The sequence below is a fragment of the Amblyomma americanum genome, chromosome 1 (genome assembly GCF_052857255.1).
Source record: "Amblyomma americanum isolate KBUSLIRL-KWMA chromosome 1, ASM5285725v1, whole genome shotgun sequence".
NCBI classification, from domain to species: domain Eukaryota; kingdom Metazoa; phylum Arthropoda; class Arachnida; order Ixodida; family Ixodidae; genus Amblyomma; species Amblyomma americanum.
This window is the reverse complement of record NC_135497.1, coordinates 35,315,130-35,328,852: the sequence shown is the minus strand read 5'-3', so window position 1 is coordinate 35,328,852 and position 13,723 is coordinate 35,315,130. Positions and strand designations below refer to the sequence as shown.

General features: G+C 50.2%; 1 protein-coding gene across 1 annotated transcript in view; it reads right to left on the bottom strand.

Moving 5' to 3' along the window:
• LOC144126768 (chitotriosidase-1-like) overlaps positions 1–8,894 on the bottom strand; it is a 184,362-nt gene extending 175,468 nt beyond the window's left edge. The window contains exon 1 of the mRNA XM_077660453.1: positions 8,787–8,894. The gene's annotated coding sequence lies outside the window, so the exon portion shown is untranslated. The remainder of the gene's footprint in view (positions 1–8,786) is intronic.
• Between the last annotated feature and the right edge of the window lie 4,829 nt (positions 8,895–13,723).

Sequence of the window (13,723 nt, the reverse complement as noted above, 5' to 3'; positions counted from 1 at the left end):
GACAAAGTTCGTTATTCCGGTGTTGCCTGTTGGTGTTAGGTTCAGCCGGTCAATGAATGGGTAATTAAGGTTTAGAGTTCATGGAGGTTTAACATCTCAAAGTGACTAAGGCTATGAGGGACGCCGTAAAATTTCGGCCACCTGGGGTTCTTTAACGTGCACTGACATCGCACAGTACACGGGCCTCTAGAATTCCGCCTCCATCAGAATTCGACCGCCGCGGTCAGGATCAAACCCGCGTCTTTCGGGTCAGCTTCCGAGCGTCATAACGACTGAGCCACTGGATGGGTAATTAAAGTAGCCAAAAACAAGAGTGCGCGCGTTGGGATATTTGCCAGTTACTTGACTTAGACTGTTGTTCAACTGTGAACGCTTGCTCAACGAGAAGACTGCTTCTTTCTCGCGCCAGCCTGCAACGTTTACGCCATTACTTTGTTTGCCTCAAGTACAACAAAAAATGGCCCTCTCTGTTTGTCAGCACGTGCCTTACACTTCACTTAACAACTGAACTGGAGAAGTCAGAATATTCTACCGAAAAACCGAAGTTTTTATTTCCTGGGTTTTTCCCAGAGTTTCGTTATGATTCATTAAAAACTCATTAATCTGTCCATTTCACTCTATGGCCTAATTTTTTTTAGCGCAGGGAAGCTGTAACTGCCATCGCTTCAGTTCAATATCATGCACATAAACGAGGCCAGCAGGCACATACTGAATCAGGGAACACGCTGGCTCGGAATACCTTGTGTTCGCGTGCTCCTTGCCTAGCACCCGCAAACGGTGGCGCCCGCGTTATGTAGGTAAATGGCTGCAGTCGGAGCGGTTTCAGTGGTCGCTTATACAATGCACGTTGGGGTCCTCATAAATGACCTCAGCGTTCCGCTCCGACCAAAGGGCAGTGCCTTTCGTGACGTCGTCAAAACGAATCCATGCCAAGCGGCAGCATTTCCATGTGACCCTGGCATGTTCGAGCGCAACCGCTATTCTCACGTCATGAGCGTATTATCGATCTTCGCCTATCATATCCCTATCAACTGCCGATTTCCGACGACGTTTCAGGGGAATCATCAGTGTCCGTTTACGCTCTAGCTGTTTGTTTGTACTGCACTGCCTCCTTTTGACCGCGAGCCCCTTAGTCAGCGACGCGGAACGCTGCGCCAGCACTCCGTCCGGCCTTGGAAGCCATGGGTTCAGGAGCCGGGCGTTGTGCGCGCAGCAGCAGTCGTAATGCGCCCGTTGCAGCAAATAATGCCATCGTTTTGAATATCGGGTGAGAAAATTCAACGACCAAGGCACATAATCGCCTCCGTCGTGGTCCACGCTTTGTTTCGACGCTCGGACAAAAGTGTGTTCGTTGCCGGGGGCCTCGGCGACGAACCCAATCGGCCGCCGCTGCTGCTCACTTTGTATCGGCGGCCGAGTTTAACGACACGCGAAGACGAAGATGAAGGGTCACTTGCCGCACGGGCAGTCGCTCGAAGGCAGCGACGCGTTCATGAGGAACGGCGGCGACCTACTGCTACGTCGGGAGGCATGCGGCCTTGCTATTTTACTTCAAATATTATTGGCAACGCTCTTAAGTCGTCCTTGCAAAACGGCTACGCGCGCCAGAGCTTAAACTCCTCCACCTTGGCGCTTCGATGATGAACTGGTTGAAGTGTGCGCGTCTGGAAGGTGGACGGGCCCGCTGTCATTAGCCGCGCTGTCATAGTCCTCATTCAGTCTTACAACGCTCCAACAAACCTCTCTCCGCCTTATGGGTGCGCGAGGCGAATGCGCCAAATCGGGTCATTCGATTTGGCGTGACACATTCAGTCACCGCCACTCACCGGGTCGGCGGCCGAGCAGTGCGAATGGATCGGAGGCCAAAGTGCCGGGCCCTATACTAGGCTGCAGTATCATTCTCATTTGCGCAACGCGGCTCCCAATCCTTCCTTCGGCGAGCCGGACTACCCGTCCTGCTCTGTTTGGAAGGCATGGCGACACTTCTGTTTGTCCAGCAGCTCTGGAAGGAAGACCCCGTCATCAAGCAGGCTATCAATGGTAGTGGGGCATCAAGCAGGAAAATTCATATCGCCAGGCTAAACAGACTCTTCTGAGCTCGCTTGTGCTGACATATTTCAACTGCGACCAACCAATGCGATTGGAATGTGATGTGTCACCGTAGGGTCTAGGTGATGTTATCTCGCACCGCATGGGCAGAACGGACAAGCGCAGTGCTTTTCGTTCATGCACGTTAACGTCCGCCGAAAAGACTTATTCACAGCTCGAGAAGGAAGCTCTGGCGCTGGCGTTCGGAGTAACAAAGTTTCGAGACTACCTGCTAGGGCGGTAGATTGTGTTGGTCGCGAACCACCAGTCACTAGTGGGTCTGCTGCGGGAAGATAGACCTGTGCCCCCAATAGCGTCGGCCCGTTGCACAGAGGTGGGCTCTATTCCTAAGCCAATGTCCGTACCGCATTGAGTACAGGTCCGGGAGCAAAACGCCAACGCAGGCGCGTTCAGCCGCTTGCCCGTGCCTACACCAGATACCGCTCACCTTAGCAGAATACGAACTCGCATTAGAGCATCTTGATTACTCTTTCGTGCCTGCTGGTCTCTTACGGGCGCTAAGGAGCGGAGACGAAGACCTCAGGCAGTTTGTAGTAAAGGGGTGGCTTGAACGCCTTTTGCCGTGTCGAACTCATCTTCAACCTTATTTTGCCGAAGACTACAGCTGTCGAGCTCAGCTGGCCTGCTCTACGGGGGTTATCGGATTCTCGCACCCGCCAAAGCGCGACACCCCATGCTCGCTGAGCTGCATCGGTCTCATCAAGGTGCCTCGGCAACGAAAAGACTGGCTCGGACGCTATTCTCTTGGCCTGGGTTGAACGGTGAGATCGAAATTTTTGCACTATCTTGCATCCCACGTATACAAGTGCAACCAATGCCACATGGCGAGACTCCTATCAGTTGGCCGGAAACAGGAACCAAATGGTCACGGCTTCACATCGATTATGCTGGAGAAATCGCCGGACGCATAATGCTGATAGTTGTCGACTCGCCCACAAAATGAATCGAGGTACCCTCGGTCCGGTTGTCGACCGCTCAAGTCAAAATCTCGCGGCTTTGCGAACTGTTCGCACGATTTAGCTTGCCGCAAAGAGTCGTGTCGGATAACGGGCCTCAGATTTCAAGCCAGCAGTTTTCCAAATTGATGACTGACAAGATAATAACGCACCTACGCAGCGCGCCGTACCACCCACAGTTTAATGGGCTGGCGGAGCGGCCTGTTCGCACCATAAACGACGGCCTTCACAAGCACGCGGCGGTGAGCGATCTCTAGACGAAACTAGCGCGGGTGCTGCTAGGCTACCGGCGTACCCCATTACCAGGCGGCAAGTCACCGTCAGAAATGCTACTGAACTACCAAGTCCGTTCGCGCTTGGATGCATGTGTGCCATCTCTCCTTCAGAGTTCTTCGCAGCCTTTCAGATTCCAGTGCGGAGATCCCGTGTGGGTGCGCAACTTTGCCCAGGGGAGGAATTGATGTCCAGGCGTCATCAAAGGCATCAAGGGTTCTCGGCTGGTCACGGTTGATACTCCAGATGGGCTGGTCCGGCGTGACCTGGACCAAATTCGCCGTCGGGTGCCTACGTCACCCGTGGCTATTAAGGCGGAAGCGCCCGACCCAGTCTAGTCTATCCCGGACAACAGGAAACGCGCATCACCACGTGGAGAGCTCCTCAGCCCGGAAAGTTCAGAACCCAACGGCGCCGTCCCAGCACCTTCGACATTGACTCCAGCCGAACCAGCTCAATGTGCAAACAACACCGTCGGTTTTGCGGAGGTTTACCCGACAACCGAGGGCGGTGCAAAGGCTACAGTTTTAAAAGAAAGGCAGAAATGATATGACGCGCTAGACTGAGACGTGCCCAAACGTGACTGGCTATTTTGTATGACGTCACCAGGCAAGCAGCGTTTATATAATTCGTTGTCTACGGAATAAAGGAGTCCTGTGTTTGCCCCCGACCCTGCTTCGTCATTCTGTCACTCGTTATAACAGTACGAAAAGTGCGTTTCCAGGGGCGAGCAGATTTCGTCCGAGAAAGAAGAGAGTGGCGAGATAAATTGACTGCTCTCTGGAAAAGAAAGTTCGGGCGGATTCAGACACGACGAGCTTGCAAAATGCCCGTATTTAGAAGTGGTGAATTAGGGTCAGCAATGGAGGGAAAGGAAAAGGTAAATGGGTTGATGAACTTTGAGGTCTGGTAAAATGAGCAATGATTATTGTTACGCTCGACGCCTACAGGAGGGATACGTGCGCTCCGGAACTGAGCGGCTTCCTCGAGTCAGCCTCTCTATAAAGACAGAACTTCGTCAACATTGAAGGTTTGTCCTTGATTACAGCCTGTCAGCAGAGACCGAGGTGATGATATTAAGCCCGCCTGAGCGAGGAATTAGCGGTGTTCGGAGTAGGTGCAATGCACGAACTACGGTGCACGCGAATAGCCACGCACCACAGCACAGCGAAGACGACAGAGGCAGCAGTATACTGACTTCATTTGAGCAGATGTCACATAATTACAGTGACATGCCATCTGCACGTGGTGGTTGTAGGAGCACGGCGGAGAGACGGTGCCAGTAGGCAAAGAGGATTAGCGATGTCGCGTAGTTTGGTGACCCTCCGCGTGCCGTGTAGGGGCGCGGATCGAGCTTCATTCATGAAAGCCGCTTGCTTAGTGGCTATGCTACTCCCGAGTTGTGCCTGCACCGAAGTTGGTAGACAACAATGACGACGTTTTTGCGCAGGTTCACGCAGGGGGCAGTCCTGCATTACGGTAGTGCTTCTGACTTTCGTGTGTTGTGGGCGAGGGGGGGGGGTGATGACGCGCAGGGATGCTTTGTACTACGCCTCTAGTTGCTGCGTCTGATGCTTCATGAGCTGGAAGCAAAGAGCTCTTCAGGTCGCCTTGGCCACTAGGATAGCTTGCACTAACCGCCAGGAGATATGCTATGGTGTCGTCCTAAATGTTTTCGAGACCCTTTGTATAAGATTGAGCAGTAGTGTTCACTGTTCGCTCCGCTGCCGCAGCCATTCGGGAGCTCGTTCCGACTTCTGAGCAGGGTTGCCGAGAACCCGAATCCACCGGTCCGGTGTGTGCTGGTGGGGTTCGCCCGCTATGGCAAGGGAGATTGAGTCTCGCTCCGCGGTGGTTGTTCGCACGGTGATGTATTGCGTCTTGGCCATTGACAGCTCCATGCCGGTTGCAGCATGGAGGTCGACAAAAATGACAAATGCATGTTGGAGGCTTCGGACAGCGGCATCCGTTGTAAGGTGGTCGGTGGCTTCAATACAGATACTTTCGTCGTTGCCACGTGCTCTAACATTGACGTCGGGAATAGTCGCGACGCCGCGCACCAGCTTCGTCATCATGAGGTTAACAGAATAAGGGATAGAATGGCTCCCTGGGCTACACCGCACCTGTTCTCAAATGTTATCCTATCTGGGCGACCTGCGTGAGTGAATTGCAAAGGTTCGATTCTGAAGAAGCGCACGAAATGATTTAGTCACTTGCCGGGGCACGAATTTGTGGGCGCGTTCAGCATCGCCGTGCCAGGGACAGTTTCATAGACCTGGAGCTGCACTGCTACCATGATGCGCGGTCGCCTGTGGTGCGCCCCATGCAGGAGCCGCCGCAGAAAAAAAAAACAGCCTGTTGTGCTTTCCCTGGCCCGGATGGAAATACAAGTGTCCTTCTTCAAGGTGGTGATTTAATCTAGCTGTCGCCATTCTTTCAGTCAGCTTACATAGGGTGGATGTGAGTGAAATTGGGCGAAGGTTGGCCATCTCTCAGGGTTCTTTCCCGAGCTTGGGGATTGGCGTTAGTACGGCGCGTGCCAGAATCGCCGGTACCTCACATTTGTCCAAATCTCATTCACCTGCCCGAGGTTCCATAGCATCGTCCACCAACCCGCACCAACATGGCTTTCGAAAACTACTATCATGCGAAACACAGCTCGCCGAATTCACTCACGACATCCTTCAGTACATGGACAATCGCCTACAAATTGATGCCATCTTTCTCGACTTTTCCAAGGCATTCGACCGTGTTCCGCATAATCATCTGCAAGCTAAACTTGCTTTACTTGGAATCCCGCAAACATTACTTATCTGGCTCGAGCACTTTCTTAAAGGGCGCGTGCAATTTACATTCGCCAACTGTTGCAGATCATCGCATACTGACGTCACATCAGGTGTCCCTCAGGGCGCAGGGTTATCACCGTTGTTATTCTTAATCTACATAAATGATCTCCCATCTAACACAATAACCAAACTTCGACTTTTTGCGGATGACTGCGTCGTTTATAACATCCTCCATGCCCCTGAAGACACCATTAAGCTACAAAATGATATAGACACAATTGCATCATGGTGTGAAAAATGGCACATGCCACTTAACCTAGACAAATGCCAACTCATGTCCTTCTCTCGTAAACAAACCTCTATTAACTGCACATACCATATTAATTCAACTCCCATTGCCCGAACTTCCTCTTACAAATACCTTGGCGTTCACCTGACATCATCCTTATCATGGGTCACTCATATTAATTCAATATGCTCCCAGGCCTCACGCACTCTTGGTTATCTGCGACGGAACCTAACATCAGCACCACCTGAAATCAGACAACTAGCTTATCAGACATACGTACGCCCAAAGCTTGAATACGCCTCATCCATCTGGAACCCTTCACAAGCATACCTTACAAATGAATTAGAAGCCGTTCAAAATCGAGCTGCACGGTTCATCATGTCACAGTACTCGCGTGATAGTAGTGTCACTGCACTAAAACGAGCCCTTTCCCTCCCAAGTCTCCAATCACGTCGCATCGTATCACGCCTATGCCTCCTTCATTCCTTTTTCTACCGCCCTATTAACAGGCATCCTTTGCTGCAGCCGCCATCAAGAATATCCCCTCGCCTAAACCACACTCATCCCATAGCTCCCATTAAAGGCCGCACATCAGCTATGAATGTTTCATTCTTTCCAGATGCAATAGCCCGATGGAATGCCCTACCTGATACTATTGCTTCTTGCACAGATCGAGCAATTTTCCGCACTGAATTAGCAAATCACCTGTGTCTTACGTGATGTATTCGGCTTCATCAAATAATCTGATCCTGTGTTACTATCTCCTTTAATATTTTTAATTTTAATTTATCGTTTTATTACTTTTTGTTTTTGTTTTTGTTGAGCTGGTACCATATGTTGTACACACTGTTCTTGCCCCCGCCTTATGTAATGCCCACGGGCCCTTAAGGCTTCAATAAATGAAATGAAATGAAATGAAACATCACGCCATCCTTTCCTGGAGAGCTCTTGACGTGGATCTGTTCGAGTGCTTGGCCGCACTTAGCTACCTCGTTTCTATTGAGCCTGCTCGATCTTTTATATATTATACTTCTTTCTCGTTTGCCTTACGGTCATTGATGTTCCCAAAACCTAAATGCCATTTGTTCAGCTATTGCATGCTTCATTTGCTTTAGGGGGCTTCGAAGCAATAGTTCCACACACTCTACCCACTCATGAAAGCAGCAATCGCTGAAAATTTCACTTATGTTATTTATCAGTTTTGGATATATTTAGGGCTTCATATAAGCTAAACGAGCTCGCAGCAAAGCTTTCAGTCATAAAGTAGTCGCCAAGAACCTTGATAACCTTGATTCATGCAATGGCGCTATAACACTTCTCCTATTTTGGGGAATTATGCTACACACCATGAGGCAGACGCGCATTGAGGGTACTACATGAGGCATGTGAAAAATGAATCGTAACAAGGTTTTGAATATTTGTTCACCAGGCACATACAAAGGATACAATGAGTCTTACGAGTAGATGTGCTACCATACACAGCACAGCATTGAACAGCAGACATAAACATATGAAAACAGCGATTGCAGACCAGTTACTTGAGAGCAAGTATTTTTTGCCAAAGGCCGGATAATTTCAAATATGATGCAAAAGCATATCAAAAAACATTTGAGACATCCTCACAGATAATGCAAACGCAAAAATATACAAAAGTGCTAGAATCTTTCAAGCTGAAAAAAAAAACAAAAGCTAGCCCTCGACGTGTACACCTAGTTGGTAGCGTTTATAAGTGGTTGTCCGAAGTTACCTACAAAACAGCGTACCTGAAAGACCAGCATTCGAGGACGCATTCGTGGCCTCCCTCACACCTGCCGTGTGACCTCGCTGGCACGGGCTTGTAGTGTCTGCGTTTGTGTGGATTAGTTTTTGTGTTCGGTTGTCTCGTCGCGGGAATTAAATGTTGTGCTTGTGAAAACAAACTGCTCATTACTGATGTCCATCTGAACGACGTCGCTTGGAACGCCTGTCACTACCAGAAAGAGGATAATGCAAATGAAAAACAAATTCTTGCACCGTAACGCTGGGAACACTATTCATGACGTAGACACTACGTCACCGTGTTTGCCACGTTAATATTTGTTTCATTATTTCTTTCCTTGTTTGTTAAGTGGCGGCACTCACTGTGTATGCAAAACGACCGAATGCAGCCCAGCTCGAATGCATTCCTACAGTGGGGAATTCCAGGTGTGGCACGGAACAGACTGCAATTTTTACACGATGCTCATGCGGATTTTAAGGACGTTACAAATACTTGAGATAGATATATGTTATCTATCTAGTTAGGCAAAGTATCGTTCAGAAAATACCGTCATGCCGTAATGACGACCGTCGGGCCGCCAGGGAGACAGCGGGGGGTTTAAAAAAAAACTTTACCTGACAGCGGCGATAACACTAAGTGTCCTTGGCGGCCGTCCAAAAGCAGAGTCACTGTCCCTCTTGACCGAGCTCAGTATAAAGATGGCGAAGAACATTTCGCACAAGGCGCAGCAACAGCAAGCGGCAGCAGCAGCAGCAGCAGCAGCAGCAGCAGCAGCAGCAGCAGCAGCAGCAGCAGCAGCAGCAGCAGCAGCAGCAGCAGCAGCAGCAGCAGCAGCAGCAGCAGCAGCAGCAGCAGCAGCAGCAGCAGCAGCAGCAGCAGCAGCAGCAGCAGCAGCAGCAGCAGCAGCAGCAGCAGCAGCAGCAGCAGCAGCAGCAGCAGCAGCAGCAGCAGCAGCAGCAGCAGCAGCAGCAGCAGCAGCAGCAGCAGCAGCAGCAGCAGCAGCAGGAGTAGCAAGCGGCACCAGCAGCAGCAGAAAGTAGCAGAAACAAGCACCAGCAGCAGCAGAAAGTAGCAGAAACAAGCACCACCAGCAACTGGCAGCAGCACCAAGGGGCAGCAACAGCAAGCGGCAGAAGCAGCGCCAGCAGCAGCAACGAGTGGCCGCAAGTAGCAGCAGCAGTCAGCAGTAGAAGCAAGCAGCACCAGCAAGTGGCAGTGGCAGCAAGGGGAAGCATCAGCAAGCCGCAGCAGAAAGTGGCACCAGCAGCAGGAGCCAGCAGTAGAAGCAAGCAGCATCAGCAAGTGGCAGTGGCAGCAAGCGGAAGCATAAGTAAGCCGCAGCAGCAGCAAGTGGCACCAGCAGCAGCAGTAAGTAGCAGAAGCAAGCATCACCAGCAAGTGGCAGCGGCAGCAAGGGGAAGCATAAGCAAGCCGCAGCAGCAGCAATTGGCACCAGCAGCAGCAAGGAGTGGCAGCAAGCAGCCGCAGTAAGTAGCAGAAGCAAGCAGCGCCAGCAAATGACAGCAACAGCAAGCCGCAGCAGAAGCAGGAAGCGGCAGCAGCAGCTGCAAGCGGCACCACCAGCAGCAAGGTGCGGCAACGGCAACGGCGGCTACAGCAGCAGCGGCAGCAGCAATAAATAGGAGAAGCAAGCAGCCTTGGCAGCGGCAGCAAGGGGCAGCAACAGCAAGCCGGGGCAGCAAAAGGAAGCGGCAGCAGCAGCAAGTGGCACCAGCAGCAGCAAGAAAAGAGCAGGAAGCAGTAGCCAGCAGCGGCAAACGGCAGCTGCACCTGTAAATATCAAGCAGCAGCAGGAAGCAGAAAATAGCTTCAGCGCCAGAAGCAGAGACAGGGTAGGAACAGCAAGCGGCAGCAGCAAGCGGGACCGGCAGCGTCTGAAACAGTAGTTTTAAATACATCTGGAGAAACGATTGTTGCACTCCATGCGTTCATGTGCGAGATCTTCGATATCGCGATCGCTTCCTAGCCCCTATAGTACGTACCAGATATGGCGAGCCTCTTAGAAACCATTATGTTCATCTTGATCTTAACCATTCACCTAAAGAAATATTCTCCACTAAGTGAAAGCCTGTCTATTTAAATTACGTTGCTAACTCTGGTATTATTTTGATCCTGTTTATTTTCATGCTTTATTGTCTCCTTTTGTGGGTACTTGCATGTTGTTTTGTTCCCTTTTTCTTTTTTGCTGTTTTTATTGCGGTTTTTCATGTCAGTATCTGCCGTGTGTGCTGTCTGCTGCTGGGCGCTGCCACTCAAGCCTTCTGAGGCTTTGGCAGGCCCACATTTTTACTTGAAAAAGAAAAGAAAAATTGTTTATTGTTTATTTATTAAGCAAGCAGCAAACAGCAGCAGCAACCGGTAAGTGGCAGTAGCAGCAAGCAGCTGTAGCAAGCAAGCAGCAGCTGCAAGCAAGAAACAGCAAGAGCAGCATGCAGCAGGAAGAGACAAGTAGCAAACAGCGGTGGTTAGCAGCAAGAATCAGCTGCAAGCAGCAGCAGCAAGAAGCAGCCAGCGGCAAGCGGTAGTATATGCGGCAGCAAGCGGCCGCAACGGGAAGCGGCAACAGCAGCAAGAGGCAGCAGCAAACGGCAGCACCAGCAAGTGTCAGCAACGACAAGCAGAAGCATCAACCAACAGCAGCAAGCTGAAACAAAAACAAGACGAAGCTACAGCAAGTGGCACCAGCAGTGCGCTGCAGCAGCAAGCAACAGCAAGGAGCAGCAGCAAGCGGTGGCAGCACAAAGAGGCAGCAGCAGCAAGCGGCAGCAGCAATAGCAAGCGGCGGCAGCAACAAGCAGCCGCAATGGGCAGCAGCAGCGAGCGACAGTAGCAACAAGAGGCAGCACCAGAAGGTGGCAGCATCATAAACAGCAATCAGCCGCAGCAAACAGCAGCAAGCAGCAGCAGCAGCGAGAAACAGCAAGCATCAGCAGGCAACGGAAGCAATTAAGCGGCAAGAAGTAGCAGCAGCAAGCATCTCGTCGTCGCAAACGGCCGCCGCGCGACGTGCTTCCAGTACCCATGCTGGTACTGGCTAAAAGCCATTGGGTTGCAAAAGGTAGGGGGTTACCGGTATTGTTTAAAGTGTACCAAGAAAGGGCCGGGGAGGACGAGGTGAAGGAAGCAATGTGAGAAGAAAACTAATGGGGGGGGGGGGGAGGCTAGGATGACCTAAAATCTGGTACTGACGCCAAATCGCTATAGGGCGTTGTTCAGTAGCACTGTTTCCGCAATAAAAAAAGCGGAAGCGCACGGCGCGGCTGCTTTTTATGAGAGCCAGTGAAAAAGAGAAAGGCATCGAGAAAAATATGTGCTATCGGCTCAAGATGTGCGCCTTTAGTGGATTTTCTGGCTCACCGGTTTTGAGTTTTCACTCGTATAGCTTTCACGGAGCTGTGGAAGCGATGTTTTGATGAGAAACACGGAAGACGAAGGCACCTGTGCGCTAATAACGTGATGTAGTGTGCGCTGCAAATATGTCGATGGGCTCCGAGCTCTCCCTTCACATCGGCGGATATTGAGTCGCTTTGAGCAGCGAATCAGAAGGATTAGTTCCCGGCGCACTCTTTCTTCCACTTCGCCGATGCGAAGGTGCCCGAGAGAAACTGCGTCAATTTTAAGCCTGCTATCTTGTTTTAATTGAGCGCCCTAATATTTTTCAGCGGACGCAAGAGCGCACTAAGAAACGACCTGGGGATTATCGGGGATTCGGACGAGGCTGCGCGAAATGACAGGCTGTACCTAGAGCCGGAAAAGCCTCTCCTGCTGCTTGAAAGAAGATCTCCGAGGTACTAATTCCTGGGACGGCATATTGGGCTTTCTTTTCTTAAGAAGTTCTGTTGCTTCTTCTTTTTTTCTCTTTGTTGCACTATTTCGGTTTCTGCTTAGAAGCGCAATCAACGAGCCGCCTGGGCTAAATGCCTGGCGCTGAAGCTTCTCAAGGTCTGTCCTCCGGTGAGATGGATTTGTTGCATTTTTGGTTTGGTTTGTGGGGATTTCTTTCAAACGCCGAACTTTGCAGCTGCATACCGAAATTCAGGTTAGACGTTTTAGACGGATTTGGCCGCTGCAGTTTCGAATCCCAAGTACGTGCCGGAGCAGGAAAAATACGCCTAGAAGTACACGAAAGGTGGTGTCGTCCTAGCGGCTACACCGGTGCTGATACCGAAGTCGCGGGTTGGTGGTCCAGCCACACGTTGATTTGTGCCTCTTCTTTCCACGCCAGCGAATAACTAATGTTAACTCTCCGTGTTTGCAAACGTAGAAATTCGAAATACTTCACGTTTTAGTTCACCATAACGTTCGTGTTATAATTTATGCCAGAATTCAAATGGAAAGGCAGGAAAGGAAGTTCTGAACGCCAAGGGAACATGCTAAGAAAGGAACGCCGTTCATTGTCACAAACTCGAGCGGGCAAGAAGTTTGAAAGGGTTGCGGTTTGCGGCTAGGTTTGGAGTCTGATTTCGGCACTTGATCCAGGTAGCATTATTTCTGAAATGAAAAGTCGCAAAAGCTTTGACAGTGAGAAAGTTTCGATTTTTTGCGAACAGTGAAAGCATCCGAAATTTAAGCAAGAGCGAAGGAAAACCCTCCCAACCCCGGCATTAAGACGAGCCATGGGGTGACGGGCATGGCTCACCGGTGACTGCAGCAGAGAAAACTTTCGGGACGTACGAAGGGAAACCGTCTCGATCAAAGAGAGACAGCGCTGCAGAACCTAGAGCGGCATTTAGCTACTCTGTGGCTGAATGGGCAGAGTAGTTTGCAGATGGGAATTCTTTTTGACTTCGAAACTCTTTTATTTATTTATTTAGTTATGATTTATTTATTTATTTTATTTATTTATTACGTCAATGACGCCGGATATGGGGCATTACTTGAGGGGTGGGCATGACAGACTACAAGATGATGGCCTCTATCTTTTTCTTGAATTTGATGGGGTTGGTAAGGTGTTTGGCTTCTGGCGGCAGATCGTTCCAGTCCCGAGACGATTTGACAAAAAAAAAAAAGATCCGAAATGAGATGCATTTCTTGCAGGGGGAGGGTACACGGTCTTGCTGTGGTGAGTGTGGCTAGAGAGATGTTCTGCTGATATAATTGATGCTCCTAAAGATGAATGGTAAAAATTATGGAACATGCATAGTCGAGATATTTGTCTTCTCGTTTTAAGATTAGACAAGGAGGCTCTGGGTTTTAGAGACGGCACACTAGGATAAATTGAATAATCACAGCAAATGAAGCCGATAGCGCGATTTTGTATTTTTTCAGGCGTTAGTGAGAGGTTTGACTGATGAGGGTCCCATACTGCTGAAGCGAATTCTATTTTAGGTCGGACGAAAGTTTGGTAAGCTAATAATTTGATGGAAGGGGTAGCAAAACGAAGAATTCGACGTAGAAAGCCAATGATGCGGTTAGCGTCATTAGCGATGTTGGTTATATGTGAAGACCATGTTAGGATGTGAGTTAAAGTAATGCCCAAATAGTACAGGTAGGAACTGAAGGCACTTCAGAACCAAAAACAACATATTTA